Source organism: Trichosurus vulpecula, chromosome 8 (assembly GCF_011100635.1).
Source record: "Trichosurus vulpecula isolate mTriVul1 chromosome 8, mTriVul1.pri, whole genome shotgun sequence".
Taxonomy (NCBI): Eukaryota; Metazoa; Chordata; class Mammalia; order Diprotodontia; family Phalangeridae; genus Trichosurus; species Trichosurus vulpecula.
The window spans coordinates 214,979,192-214,992,256 of record NC_050580.1 but is presented as its reverse complement, the minus strand read 5'-3'; the positions used below and the strand labels follow the sequence as shown (position 1 = coordinate 214,992,256).

Genomic DNA, 13,065 nt, shown 5'->3' with positions numbered 1-13,065 from the left:
AGGGCTTCATTAACTAGATTTACATAAGACTCTGACTCCAGACTCCTGAGATGGCTAATTGATTTTCAGGCCTCCTCTTTTTGGAAAGACAAAATTAAATTTCTGTGTCAAACCTTACACAGAACTGTTTTGCATCTGCCAAATGCAGCTATTATTATTTTGTTTTATAGCTGTCTCTTGATGTCTCATATCCCACCTAGACTATCAGTTACAAGACCCTTGGATTGTCTAAACTTTTTCATGTCTGATACAAATTTTTGTACGCAGTAGAAACTTAATAAATGTCTACTAAATTGAATCTGCCCTGAATATAATAAGATCTCAGAAGGCAGGGGCACTTTTTAAAAAATCGTATTGCCAAGCACCCTGAAAATACTGGATAAAATACGTTTTGAATGGAATTGAATTGAATATGGAGAGAGAAAGGAAAAATATCTATAAAGATAATTTCTGCTACTCTGTCCCACTACCTTCTTTGTGCTATAGTTCAGGACGTTAACTTCCATACAGAGGCATCTTGAATCTTTGAAAAGACCATACATAGTGAGGTCTTGGGGTCAGTAATCTAATACTATTAACATCCTCATTTTATGGAGTATTTTACAGTTATAAAGCACTTTATATACCTTATTTGATTATATGGAACCTAGTGAAATAGAGAGTATGAGTATTAACTAACCTTTACAGAAAAGGATTAAAGAGCCAAGAATTAAAGTTTGAAGTAGTTTGCGCAAGGCCACATAATTAATTATTGGATGTGGCTGGACTCATATCTGAGTCTCTAAGTATAATGCCTTCCCTATGATGTCAATAAGTCTAATAGTATGGTCTTAGGGAGATCACCCCCTAGACTAGTAATGCCTCAGATTTTTTTCATTGAGGTAGCTACCTGACCTAGTGGATAGAGTGCTTGGCCTGGAATCAGGAAGATCTGAGTTCAAATCCAACCTCACACACTTACTAGCTGTATCACCCTGGTCAAGTTAGTTAACTTTTCTTGCTTCTGTTTCCTCAACTGTAAATGGGGATAATAATAGCACCTACCTCTCAGGGTTGTCGTGAGGATTAAATGAGAATATACTTGTAAAGGACCTGGCCTAGAGAAGGTGCTTAATAAAAGCTTATTCCTTTCTCCCTTTTGTTATCTACAAGATTTTTTAATACCAATACATTACTGCCTCATCACTTCTCTCAAACCTATATTGTAATTTATTTGAGGGCAGAGATTGTGTCTGGTCATTTCTTTTTCTTCTTTTCAGTATTTAGCACAGTGCTGAGTACATAGAAGGCAATGTATTTTGGTTGATTTTTAGAATTCCATCACATTTAGATAATAAAACCTTTTTTTTATTATTGTTTTCAAATGAGAATTTCCATATAGATAGGTAAGTAGGTGGATAGACAGATTTTTAGGTAAATAGAGGGATGAATAGATGGAGAGGTAGATAATCAAGTACCATGGAAATTCTTATTTAAAAATAGATACATTACATAAAGATCTAGCAGGAAAGAATTAGTTATCTCATTTAGTTTTTTCCCATAACTGAAGGACTGGAGACCAATAAGGAAAACTCACAGTAAATTCAAGGAATGACTTTTCCTCTGGGTGCTATTCCAAGTTGATTTCATTTCACAGCTTCAAATGCACCTGCCAAAAATTTGGTCTCCAGATGTTACACCATTTGATAGGAGATGGGAGATATTCTGGGTAAACCAAAGTATGAACCCATATAATGATTTAACAGATCTTGCCTTACCTGTGGAAGATCCATATTTGTGCACTGAGATTTATTCTATTTTAGATGTCTTCCAGTAGTTCTTCCTGAATGACTCACTTGTAGCAGTCATATTATTTGATTCCCTTGTAAAGTTCAATTAGCAATGCTTTCAATTGATAGAAATAGCTGTGGGTTTTGGCACTAGAGAGAGCTTTACATTACTGTTTTTCCATGAGCCCTTCAGTCACTGCCAAATGCAAATTAAGAATCAAGGAGGAAAACAATAATCTCCTCAGATGAGCTATTATTGAAGGCAACTTAGCAGTTCAACATGAGCTGAACAAAGCATGTCATGGAACAGCAACTGCTGAGGAAGTCTCATTTTCTTCCCCTCCAACAACTTTTCTCGTTAAAACAAATACAAATGATTACAATATTTATTATGGTGGACTTATGTAAAGTTTTTGATTTTCAGCTTAATAAAGTTCCTTAATTTATCCACAGGATTGAAGCAAGAAGACTCAGATGATAAGGAAAATTGGAAGTGTGAGAATGATCGTAAATCTTAGAGTGATTCCCACCCATGGTTTTATGATATTGAAAAGGAGTCTCAAGGTCACCACTGACTCGGTCAAAATTATTCATATCAATTCTTTTTTTTTCTAGACTTAACATCCTTTTTGTCTAGATACGGGATTTCTTGCCTCTTTAATTAGAAGGTATCATACTATTTTCAGCAAAAGAAATTTCTGGGACTGGAAAGAAAAGTGCTTTTCTGCCTAGACCTAGGTTTCTTGTTATGCAAAAGCCAAAAGACCCTTATGGAATTATCCCTTTGTATACTATGGGACAGTGTGTCATGGGACAAATAGGATGTTTAGGGAAGAAGGTTATGTCATTCATAGGCTCACAGTTCTTATGTAGACCCTGAGAAGAACCTGACTGTGCAGAAACATGATGGCCATATAGGCCATCACACAGCTTATGTCTTCCCCGTCTTAGCAGGAAGAAACAACTGAGGAAAAACATACAAAAGTTACCAGAATCGATAAAGTCCAGAATATGTATAACCTTAAAAATCTCAGAGTTCTATTGAAATGATTCTGTTTTACCCCAGGTATCCCCAATACCCCTTTTCCTTTTCAAATAAGCAATATAATGAATTCCCATCTTCTGTAGTAATGTGAGTAGGAAGGAAGAATGAGAATCTTGATTTTTGTCTCCAATCTATGTTTATAAGATTTAAACAACTTGGAAAGCCCACAAAGATGCATTATTAATTTTACAGATTTTGAGGATTTTTTTTTGTTCTCTTCATCCAGGCACTATAGGAATCCACCATTGCTAGGCTAACCTGTATTCTTGTGACAAGGCAGGGAAAAGCAGTCCTGAGAGGATTTACGGACTCTCAAAGCACCCTTTTCGTGGAGCAAATTGAGGCCAGATACAGAACACTTTGGGATTTTGACCTAAATCTTAACCCATTTATTTGCTTAATATAAATCTAAATCTTCCTCCTCTGTAGCCTCTGATCTTTAAAATGTTGTTTGCAAAACCTACTGTGCAGTATTTGTTGTATTTTAAATTAAAGATGGTGAAAATGAATGAATGATGGTAACGAAATCAGTCCAATGACTAAGTTTATTGGACAGATTCTAAACTTAATTACTGATGCAGACTATTTTTTTCAATAGACATGATTTTTCAAGAGGCATACCTCTTCAGGGTAAGTTTTAAGCAATTTTTCACCTTTACTATGTTTCCCTTCTATTTCTGTGTTTTAACTGAAAAACTGAGCCCCCTCTGTAACATACCACTTCCTTAGAGACCTTCTGCAGCATACAGTACTCCTACTCTTTTCCTCTTACTCCCAAAATGAAGAAGAAAGGTTGATATTTCCTTCCTCCTTTCTGTGTCTTCCAGACTAGTTTTCCCTACTGTTACTCAGCAGTCTGTTATTCTTTGTACTCTGTGCCAGCTGTCCCTTCCACTCTCTTCTTGTCCTTATTTCTGTCTTTTTCTGACCTCTAAAACACGCTTCTACCTTCTTCAGTATATTCAAAACTTGTATCACAGTTTTTTATCCTATCATCTGCTATCACCCTTGGTACCTTCAGCATCCATATTGATGATCCAATACTATGGTTTCACATTTCCTCACCCTCTTTAACTCCAATGACCTTCATTTTTAAGTTCATATCTAGGTGCTGAGGAACAGATTTTCAACCATGTACCTCATAAACCTTACTATAGATTGTATTCATAATATATAAAACCCTGATGGTAAATATACCCCCCAAAAGCTATAAGGATACATGTACTAATCAGCTTTGGCTACTCAATTTCTAAGCTGACTAATGTGATCTTTGAAGGGAAAAACAAAAATACAAGCAAACATATATAAATAAGTTTCAGTAAAACCAGCCCTGTCTAGAACTATCAGCTTGGTCTAAAGGGCAACAGTGGTAGGAATAGCATTATGTTATCTTCAGGAGGGCAATGCAAACCAGACCCTTTTTAAACTATGTTAACTGAAGATGGCTAGGTGGCCCGGTGGCTAGAATAATGGCCCTAGAGTCAGAAAAGACCTGAATTTAAATCCAGCTTCAGATTCTAACTAGTTGTGTGACTGGCAAGTCACTTGATCCTGTTTGCCTCAGTTTCCTCATGTATAAAATGAGCTAGAGGAAGAATAGGAAACCACTCCTGTACCTTTGCCAAGAAAACCCCAAATGGGGTCAGATAGAGTTGGACATGACTGAAACAACTCAACAATAAAATTTAAAGTGTCTTTTGAATAAATATATGAATCATAAATTAGCTAGATAAAAATGCACACCAGAGTTCCTTTGGGGTAAAGAGCTGCAATCATAGATGCATCGGTAATAGTAATAATAGTATTTGTGTAGTGCTTTAAGATTTACAAAGCACTTTACAAACATTATCTCCTTCAAATCCCACCTCTGATATTTACTACCTGGGTGACCTTGGGCATTTAACATTCTTTAGCTTCAATTTTTCCATCTGTAAAATACGGGTATTAAACTAAATGACTTCTTAGGTTCCTTTTGGATCTAGCTTCATGATTCTTGTTCTTTTCATATCTTGGGCATATCAATCCCCTTAGCTTTCCTTCTTCAGCTCTGAAGCAAATGTGTAAGAAAGAAGATGTATCCCAGAGATATAAAAGTCAAAAGGAAATGGGAAAAATGAAATGAGGTACTACCAATACTTATTTATTCTCATTTAAGACTCTGATAAAATACCTATCAGGAATACAAACTTAAAATTATTGAAAACATGTTTTACCTTATCTTATTTTTATATTTGTTTCCTTTACAAAATGACATTAACAGAAAAGAGCCATTTTGAAGGTACTCTGAGTCCCTGAACTACTGAAAGTTGGTCATTTCTACTTAGAAAGTATTTGCTAATGTTTCAGATTGTGTGGTTACCCAGGTGCCTTATTTATTTCTGATACCCTTTGATTGGTCTTTGCAGGGATATATTATAAACTACGATATTTCCTGAGCTGTGATCTTCCTATTGGTGATTTTCTCTACCATTTTCTCTTGACAATAATCCCGACCAACCTCCCCCCCGCACTCCCCCTCCCTGGCCACACACACTTTGAGTGGGGCAAAACAGAGATGGAGAGTAGATTCTTGCATTTTCACAAAAGGAAATCCTGAGCATCTCTTCCCAGTTTTATGTAGGAGTCAGAATGGGGAGGGGAAATGTCTCCCTTATGCAAAAGAAGACAGACTGCAAGTTTGGATAGTCTATGTGTAGTAATATTTGGTATATTGCCTCCAAATAGGGTTAGACTACCATCACAAAGCATGTTGGATACCTTTCCATGTTTCCTTCCCTAGAGGAAACTTAAGAAAGTGGTAAGCCCTTTCTCCATGCTCAGGGAAAACATAAAAGTTTTGTGTTCTACCTCTAGCCAACAGAGAAAAAATAATTCAGATTTGCCTATAAAGTAGTTAAGTCTTTTACAATGGTGTTAGGGCAGGAGAAGATAGAATACTCCTTGGAGCAGTATCTGGGTTGTGCTTGCTGACTCCATTGTATTCTATGACAAGACTGGGGAGAATTACATACAACTAAAACAAATGTGGTCAGCATAGCCCTTTTCTAGAGTTGTCAGGTTGTAGTAGAACAATAGCTCTCAAAATTTTAGATCTTTTACTCTGTTAATAATCCCAAGAAACTTTTGTTTATGTAGGTTGTATATGTCACAACTACTACTTTAGATATTTAAAGGTATCAGTATTATTATGGAAATAGTTTTGACCGCATTGCAGACCCCCTGAAAGGGTCTTGCCAAGATCACACTTTGAGAACTACTGTACTAGAGAGTGTAGATAAGATGTTGGGGGGCAGCTAGGTGGCGCAGTGAATAGAGTACCGGCCTTGGAGTCAGGAGGACCTGAGTTCAAATTTGACCTCAGACAGTTGACCTTGGGCAAGTCACTTAACCCCAATTGCCCTGCCTTCTCCCTTCCAAAAAAAAGAGGAAAAAAAAAGGAAAAGATGTTGAAGATGGCTCTTTTCTATGACATTTCAGAGGGAACATCACAAACTCCTGGATACAAAAGCGATAATGTATATATCCTCAGCACCTAAAATTATGGGTATTTTTGTTCAGCATGATCTAATTTTTGATGAAGCAGCACATTAGTTGCCAAATTAACAAAAATAGCCTATCCAGTTTGGATCCAGAGGGACAGACTAAATTGTAATTTGTTGCTGTTGAGTCATTTTTCAGTCACGGCCAACTCTTCATGACCGCATTTGAGGTTTTCTTGGCGAAAATGCTGGAGTAGTTTGCCATTTCCCTCTCCAGCTCATTTTTACATATGAGGAAACTGAGACAAACAGGGTTAAGTTAATTGACCAAGTTCACACAGCTAATAAGTGTCTGACATAACAATTTCTGTTCCCACTTTCTGGAAATACATGAGACTTTGTAGAATAAATATGTGAAAATCATCAGCGATACTGTGGCCCAGGGCCGCCTGGAGGCCACAGGTTCCCCACCCCTGCTCTAGCCTATACCGTTCTAATTAGCCGCATGAATCTGGTGGGACTAAAAATGGCTGCCATTTGCCTGGGGCCAAGCCTGAGATCTGAGGGACCCCCTAAGGCTATAGTCATGTTTAGACCATCTTCCTGCCCCATAAGAAGCAGCAAATGCTGATTCTGTACCATCAGAAAGAAAGGAGAGTGGGAAAAGGAAAAGGGACAAGTGTCTCAATGTGATCATTCCATCTAAGACTGCTTTGCTGGATCGTCCTCCACATTACACTCCTGTTATTGGAGCAACATTTAATTCATGTAGGCTGGGCTAGTTTCCATTTAAGGTATTAGGAAAATGATCCTTTAGGGGAATGCCTTGAGTCCTTGGTATGGTTTCCTAGTTGACTGAAGTGTAAAAGACCCATCCTTTGAGGAGTTGGCTTTAGAAACATTGTACAAGTCAACATATCTAAGCTGAACACTTAATATATTATTTCATTTGATCCTCACAACAAGGTAGGTGTTACTGTTAACCCCATTTTTAGATGCGGAAACTGAGACAAAAAGAGGTTAAGGGACTTGCCCAGGATCATATATGTCTGGGAAAAGATCTGAACTCAGGTCTTTCTGACTCCAGGCTCAATAGGTGGGGGCGGGGGGGGGGATTTGCTGGCCAATTAAATTAGTGTTGTATCTTTATTGAATCATTTTATTGTTAAGTAACTTTTTTATTTTAGGTATGTTAAAGGTTCTGTGAGTATTTTGTTCTGTCAGATCTCAAATTTGAACCAGTGGATTGGCCTGAGTTGAGTCTGGCCTAGAGTACCCTCTAATTGTGGGTTTTCCCCAAGATTCCGTTTTGTTCTCTCTATTCCCCCTCCTAGTGACCTCATGTGCTTACATTGGTTTAATTATCATCTCCATGCCAGTGACTCAGAGATCTTTATCCAGCCTTGAGTGTTAGTTCTATATCATCAATTGCCTATTGGTCATTGCAAACTGGATGTCCTGTAGGCATCTCAAACTCAACGTGACCCCAAAAGGGCTTATTATGCTTCCACTCAAAGTCACCCTTCTTCTGAATTTCCCTAACTCTGTAAATGATATCACCATTTTTGTTACCAAAGTTCCCAAAATCAATGTATGTTCAGCTGCCCATTCTCCCCCCATCCCAATATATCCAGTTGCTTAATATTTTCATTTCTACCTATACAATATTTCTCAAATTTGTCCCCATGTAGTAACCTCTCAACCCTTCAGTCTGGTTTCCAGTCTCACTCAGCTGAAAGTGCCCTCTCCCAACTCACTAGTTATGTTTTCTTTTTTTAAACTGCCAAATCAGATGACCTTTTCACCAGTTTTCATCCTTCACTTCTCTGCAGAATATGACATCATTAACTATTTTCTTCTTCTGCAAACTCTCTCCTTCATGTTTGGATGTCTTCTTATGTTTTCCCCATTGGAAATTTTCCTCTATCAATTGTAGTAATTATTAGGGTTTGACTTGTTGGTTTATGAACTACCTTTAAAATAGAAAACGATAATTGAGCTGGCATTTTATTCTCACTAATTGCTTTAATACTTTTGCATTATAGAAGGGGCCTGAATTAAAGACTTAAGAACCACTTCTTATTTGCCCTCAGATTTTCTTTCTTTGCTCCTTCACCAAATTGGCTTTCAGAATGTCTAAAACTCTCCAGTTGTGAGTGTGGATCCTGAAACCACTAAATCAAAGGGCTTTCTATTTTATCTCCAACTTCCACTTTTAGCTTTCATAACAGCTAACATTCATATAGCACCTACTATGTGCCAGGCACTGTGCTAAGTACTTTACAAGTCTCGTCTCATTTGTTCCTCATAACAACCCTGGGAGGAAGGTGCTGTTATTATCCCCATTTTACAGTTGAAGAAACTGAGGCAGGCAGAAATTAAGTGAGTTGCTCAGAGACACACAGCTAGGGTAAATCTGAACTTAGGACATTTCTGACTCCTGACTGTATAGCAATGGATTGCTTTTTCTGTTACTGGAATACTTTCCCCTTTTTTATTAGACATTTTGAATGATTTTTTTTCTAGATTTAGAATGAATTGAATATTCAGAAGTAATGTCAGCTCTCACCTCAGGAGAAAAACACAACACAACATTAAAATTTATATAAATGAATAAATACTACATTTCAAGGGAGTGGCCTTGGAAGAATATTTTTTTTAAAAAAAATTCTTTCCCCTCCTTTCTGATGAAAGCTGTGATTTCATTGTCACAGGGAGCTCCTGAGAAGTTGACTCCATCTACCAGTGCAGACGTGGCAGTATTAGAATAGTTCTAGATCAGTGGCTCCCAGTGTTTTTTGTTCCTCATACTCCTCACAACAACAAAACAACAACAAAATGTGTTGTGAACCCTCAAGGTATTATACCACTCATAATAGTCTTTTACATATTTTGAATAAGCACTTATAACAAATACAATGATAACTTTTGTCCCCTAAAACTCCAAATTAAAATATACGTATATAGTCTATAATTGTAATTATAAAATATAAAATTTTGTTCTGCCTATAATTATTCAAACACTAAATATAAAATCATAAAACCTTAATTGTAAAATAATTAACAAATATTTTGTGTGGAACATTCTATAAGAATTAAAAGAATCTTGCAAGACCTCATATGTTTACTGTCTGCAAAATTTCGTATTAAATTTCTTAATTTTACATATTTTGTGAATATAATGATAAACAAGCTACAACTTGGAAGATGTTTAACATAACAATCACCTATAAATTTAATTTCAGTGTTGGACTTTGAAATTTTAATAAAAGTTTGCAACATTTGGCTCAATACCAAACATAGTCTTAAATCTGATTACACATCAAATTTATTTCTGTACTTTGATTTAAAATAAGAATAAAGTGAAAGTGCTTACTCACACAAATATGTGATGGAAAATAGTAGGAAAGTTTTACAAGCTCTCTTTCTGAGAGACAGAAATTCATTTATAGAAAATTTTAGCCATCTAACCCATCAATAAAAATGAATACATATTTATGATACAGAATATTTACTTTTTCCTGGCTAACAAGTGCTATATTAAATGATAAAAACACTTACAGTTCCATTGCACACATCACTTCATTTCTAACAGTATTTCTAGATAACCTTTGTAAGGAAAGAATCTCAGATGTGAATTTCTTCTCTTCTACTGCTGGCATACTGGCTACATTCTCATAGAAACTCAACTGAATGACTAACCAGTATTTCTAACCAATTTATTTGAAAATCCTCAAGATAAAAGAATAGTAATATAAATGGAGAATAAGTTTATACCAGAAAACAGCCTTAAAACTGTAATAGCAAGTAATATAAGGTTTATTCCTGCAGGATGTATGTGATGTCCATGATGGTTTCAAGATGACTTGTAATAAACATACCCAGAGATCATGGCGTACAAACTGGCCTGATATTTGCAGCCCAAGGTTTTGGGGATGCTGCACTCGAGACATTCCTGACTTTACTCCATTAGTTACTGTTCTTTGGGTCAGATTGTTCAACTAATTCTAAAGCATTCTAAGTCCACACATTTTCATCTCGTCCACAAATATATCATGAGTTTGCCAAATACTATTCTTAAATGTAGGTATGCTATATTTATGTTATTTCTCTGGTTAAAAAGGAAAATGAATCTAATTTGTTATGAATGAATTCATGTTTCTATTCAGTGACCATCACTTTTCTTAAATGTTCTGAAACATTTGTTTATTCATATGTCCTAGAATTCTGCCAAGAATCAAAGTCAAAATCTCTGATGTGTAATTTGAAGACTTCACCTTCCCCCCCACCCCTTTTTAAAGAAAATCAAGATAACATTAGCCTGCCTCTAGTCCAACAGCATCTCTCTTGTCCTTCAAAATTTTTATAAGAGCAACACCAGAGGCTCCACAGTCACAATGAATGAATATTGCTCATGATTCTGAATCTTGAACAACGTGAAGTAACATCACTTCATACCATTATTGCCGTAGAGATTGATTTTGACTAAAATATAGACTATGACTTCTATTTAAGTAGGGACCATCACAGAGTACAAATTCTAAATTTGAAAGAACAGGCATACTTATCCCACAATGTTTTGAGGATTGAATCATGCCAATGAATTTTGTTACCCTTCTACCCTGCAGGCAATATCATGCAATACCGTGTGTATTTCTATTTCTATTATGCTCTGCTAATTATGGCTACTCATTTATATTTTGCTTTATAGTTATAAAACATTTTACATACATAACCCCATTTTGGATCTCAACCCATCTGCAGTATAACCAGGGGAGGTATTTTATGTACATTTTTCAAATGATAAAACCAAGGTTCCGTAAAGATCAATAAATTGTTCAAGATCATATAGATAACATAAATCAGGGCTCAAACATGTCTTTTAACTCTTCTCTGGGACCTTTTCCATTGCATTAGGCTGTTGTTAACTTAAAAACCTAAACTTTGCCTCCAGATAAATGGGTAAGGAAGGTAAGTGAGGAAAGTTGATTTTCAAGGTCTCCAATTATGATTTTATTCAGAGAAAAATTTGGAGCATCAGTCTGTCTCCTTAAAATCATAGTAGCAGTCTATTAAAAGAATGTAAGGCTTTTGTATATTTGAGCAGATTTGGAACTTTTCAGAAACTTGTAATTTTCTTCTTCTCATAGGCTCCATTAGTATGCTGACCTGGGCAGTATTTTTTTTTTTGCAAGAGAAAACTCTAGTTGGTCCCCATAAGAGATTAAAGTTGTAGAGCAGGACACTCACTGCTGCTCAAGAAAAGGAGCAGGCTTTATCCTTCCATAGTAACTGGGTGAATTGAGATTCACATGTAAGTCCTCTGACTACAGTTGATAGGAAAACAATCAATGGTTCAGGACCACCCATTCCCATTAGACAGTATAAAACTTGAAAGAACCTTAAAAGAATCTTCAATAGACTACTTAAACTAGTGTCAGAAATATGCACAGGCACTATATATGTGTGTGTATGTTATATATATCACACTTAGATATACTATATAAATATATATGTATATATAATGTGGAGAAAATATAATGTAATATAAGATAAGATGAATTATCTTCATGAAGGCTTGGATTTCTTATCTGAAAAATAGGTATATAATGCCTCCTTTCCTTATATCACAAACTGGTTGTTTCTATATTGTGAACTATAAACATACTATATATGTTGTTCTTTTCCCAGACAAATTCCTAGAAAAATGTGCCACTCATGGTTGCCACTTCCTCTCTCGATTATTTCTCAACTCTGAAATCTGGTTTCCAACATCATCACTCAACTGAAACTGCTCTGTCCAAAGTTACTAATAGTCTCTGAATTATTTCATGGGACACCATTTTCTCAAGCCTAGTTGTTCTTGACATCTTGGCAACATGAGTAGTAGTTACTAATAATAGTAGGGAATAGTTGCTAGGTGAGGTCCAGCATTCCCTCTTTTCAATTTCATCATCTTCAAGCCCTTTGCCCATCTCATATCTCTTGTGGATGACCAGAGTATGGCCTGTGAGAGAATATTGTCCTGAAAGTGTTGTCATTCCTATTGTTCACAGAGGGGAAGGGAGTTTAAAAAACAATTTTACTTTTCTTGGTTTCATTCTTCCAGGCATTATTATTATGAAAATTAAATAGGAAATAGAAAACTTTGTACAAGTAGACAATCATGGTTGATAATTGCATCACAAAATCTAAGCCTGTTTCAAAGGTGTTCATATTTAGAGCCTTAAAATGTTTCTTTTTGACATAAACATCAATATGTAACTGTTATACTAACTTATGGAAAAACTTATTAATTATATTTCTGAACATTGATATAATAAATACTTATAATAATATACTTATAATAATAATACTTGTTATTTTTATTACTTATTAAATACTTATAGAGCTTAATAGATTTATTTAAAGTATGTCTGGTACAGCTAAAGAGCTACGGTGAATGTCTATAGCAGACATTCATATGAATTGTTAGCATATTTATTGGTTATACTTTGGTTTACATTTACATTTCACTTTCCTAATCAGGATTTTGTGTTCATCAGTGGCAAATGAACATTTTGTTCAACCTCGTTTCCTAGTGAGAAATGCAAGAATTAGGAAATTTGAATATACCTGGAAAAATGCAAACATACTTTCATTTACTGATGGCTATAATCAGAACAGTTTTTTTTGTTGTTATTGAATAACAATCAGCTTTGGAAACAGAAGTATAAAGGATAGTATAATTAATTAACTTGCTAATTAATTGATTAATTGATCTATAGCAAGT

At 35.5% G+C, this 13,065-nt stretch overlaps 1 protein-coding gene across 1 annotated transcript in view; it reads left to right on the top strand.

The window, feature by feature from the left end:
- The window catches only part of RTN1 (reticulon 1), a 358,434-nt gene that overhangs the window by 25,005 nt on the left and 320,364 nt on the right, over window positions 1-13,065 (top strand). The window lies entirely within an intron of this gene.